We start from the raw sequence: 3561 nt of genomic DNA, 5'->3' as shown, positions 1-3561 counted from the left end.
TATATATATATATATATATATATATATATATATAAAAGAGAAAGAGTTTCAAAGGAAAAGGAGATAAAAGTAGAGGACAGAAATAAGGGTAGAGGTAAACACGAGTCAACACCTTAGAAGTTTGCCTCTAGACCTGCAGAAACAAAACCAAGAAACCACAGCAACAAAAGACATGTGTATAAAACAATACCAAATAAAACATCACGGATAAGTACATGGTGCTAGTTAATACAAGATGTATTTACAGCAGTGTTTCTCAGTTTCTCAAATTAGTAATAGCCTAAGAAAAATAAGTTCATAGACCCTTTCTGGGTGTGCATCCCCCGAGCTCATACATTCATACAATAAATGTAAGACATGGCAAGACTCAGTAAGGAAACAAATCAATAATTTAGAGCAAATACTCTACAGATAATGTTTTATTTAATGCCAAGTCTTTGCTTTTCCTTTCATTTCAGTGCAGGCAACAGAACTGGCTACTGTTAAAGTCAAGGCAAGCTCCACTGAAAACAGAGTGGAAGGTTTGTAATGTTTGAAGAAAACTTGTCATGACATCACTTACTTTCTTGTCACTCCCTCTGATGTCTCCCTGTCATTTGCTATAACTTATTATGTTCATATAATAAATTTTAGACACGGGAAGACATCAGTAAGGAAACAAACCAATTACAGTATTACTCTTATTTCATGCCAGATATTTGGTTTTCCTTTAATTTCAGCTCAGGCAGCAGAACTGGCTACTGTTCAGGCCAAGGTGGACAATGCTGAAAATCAAGTGGAGGCTCTGAAGAGAGAGGGAGAAGGTTTGTGAACACTGAAGAAAACCTGTCATGGCAACACATTACACTGCTTTTATCTCGAGTTTTGATCTTCTCCAGGACTTTGCATCGATTTCCATTAATTTTTCATTCATTTCTACCACATGCCTTATCATTTCCAGTGGCTTTACCTACCTAGTCCCAAACCTAACCCAAACTCAATTCACACCTTATTGCAAAACCTAACACTTAACCCAAAAAACATCACTTCTTCTTATGGGGCCCACTCTTTTAGCCCCATATGGAGTAGTAGGTCTTCACACAACGTAGTGTTTGTGAAAAAAAAACAAAAAAAACTTTACAACATACACACACACACACACACACACACACACACACACACGCACACCTCCACACGCACACACCAACAAACAAGGCCTATGTGCACACACTCAAACTTAACCACACATACATTTGAAATATAAAGAACATCATTCTCAGAACAGTGTTTTGATGATTTAATGAAAAAAGGTGAAATACAAAAACTTACAGAAAACCATAAGAGCCAGAGCAAAAGACAAAATTATAAATCCAAAGAACATCCAGGCAAGGAGACCCAAGGAGAACAGGGGGTAGAATGGGGAAGTGAAGGGAGTAGATGAAAGGATCCGGCGAGGAGTGACTGAAAATGAAAGGCTGAAACATTGGAGAGGATGGATGCTGGACAAAAGACCTGGGCTGATTAGCTAACTGGCTGCAGGTGTGAGTGGAGGGAGAGAGAAGCTGGCACAGGGTGTGAGGGAGAGTACACACAGGTGAGCAGAAAATAAATCTAACACTAAAGAATAACTAGACCGAAGAACAATAAAACTAGGCTAGCAAAGAAAAACTATAAGCAACAAATATGACTGATATATAAACAATAAATATGACAAATATAATACTGAGAAGAATTGAACTAAAGGAAAACAGGAATAAGACAAATCTATGAAACTAATATCAAATCAAACTTCAAAACAACATAACTGTCTGGGATCCTGACACCATTATCCTTACATAGCTACTAAAAACTTACTATTATAGTTCTTAGCTTCTGAAGTTAAATAAGCTCTTTTTGCATTAATTATTAGGATGACTCAAAATGGCAACCACGCACCACACAGGATGAAACAATGTTTGAAATGTTTCTTTATTCTTTTTTACATTTTTTTTCTTTTACACTTATTAATATGTGCAAACTGCAGTAGGCTAGATAGAATGCTACTGTCTGCCTTTCTATCCCTTTTGGCTAAAAGTATTTGAAGACATATCAAGATGCCCAAGATAAACAAAATTAAATAAATTCTAATATTTTTTGTACATGTTAATTGGATTTATCGTGTTAGTAGGCCTGTTAAAACAATATTTATTCTGACAGTTAAGGTGTTTATTACTTATTTTCCCTGCTGTAATTTAATGATGTTCCATTTCTGTCTCTCAGCAAAACGTCTGGCTTTCTCTGCCTCTTTCTTGGCGTTGACTCCAGGAAACTTTGGACCATTCAACACACACACAACTCTGGTCTTCAGACATGTTGTTACTAATGTTGGAAATGCCTACAACCCACATACAGGTGCTTCAATTTACGGTTTATATTTTGTATTTACATGTGCTCACAATCGGAACATAAATGTGGTTAATTTGTTCTGATAGGAAAAGTAAGAAAAGGCTTACGTATCTGGCGTTAATGCTTCACAGGGCTGTTCACTGCACCAGTGAGAGGAGCGTATCACTTTGAGTTCTACATATATGGACATGGTTCTTCAAATCCTACATCTGCTGTGTTGGTCAAGAACAGAGAGCAGATCTTCACGGCATGGACAACTCAGCCTGAAGGTGGACAGAAGACGTCAAATGGCGTCACGCTGCTGTTAAATGTCGGAGACGTTGTATTTTTGCGCATGTGGGCTAATTCAAGAATTCATGACAACCCAGATCGTCACAATACCTTTAGTGGTCATCTGCTTTTCACTATTTAGGCATCTGGCAGGATTTTGATTATGATGTGTGACTTGAACAAGGTGCAACTCACTATATAATTGATTTAAGTTATTCCTAATTTTCTGTGTATATTGAGAAGCTGGCAAAGTACATTAACAGGAGTATACTTATGTGATGAGTTCATGTGTGTTAATGAATTATTATATTTACGTTTTTGTTGTGTGGATTTATTTTGTGTGTGTTGTTTGTGTTCTTCCTGCCCAAATAACTACAAATAAAAAAAAATAATCCAGTGATCCGCACAATGCCAGAGACAACTGTCACAACATTTGAAGTTTACCAATTCTGTCAATTCACATCAAGTCTCAGTGTATTTCCTTGGGATTTTAAGTAACGGACCAACACAGAGGACAGCATAATTATGAATTGGAAGAAAAACTATAGTATGGTTTTCAAAATTTTCTGACAGTTGAAGGGCACTGTGGTGCAGGTAGCTACCATTTTTCTGAAACCCCCATCAATTTTCTTGACCAACGGGTCTTTGGGGAGGTGCACAAAACACTGTCCTCAAAATAAAAGTCAACAGATTTCAAATCAAAGGCCAATCATCAGTAATATGTTTTTCTGATAGTTATTTTAAAAAGTAATAATCCTATTTGGAGGCTCAATCCCATTTTATTTATAAATCTAACAACAATTCACAACAAATGTCTTCTCCTTGTTCTAAAACTATAAAGTTAAGTTTAGTATACACAGCAAATTCGGAAGTGTCAGATTTCCAGTGTAAGTGTTGTATGTTAAAAATAGTGTTAATTCAACACCA

Source organism: Poecilia formosa, unplaced genomic scaffold, assembly GCF_000485575.1.
Source record: "Poecilia formosa unplaced genomic scaffold, Poecilia_formosa-5.1.2 Scaffold436, whole genome shotgun sequence".
In the NCBI taxonomy this organism is placed as follows: Eukaryota; Metazoa; Chordata; class Actinopteri; order Cyprinodontiformes; family Poeciliidae; genus Poecilia; species Poecilia formosa.
Note: the sequence above shows the minus strand (reverse complement) of the source record.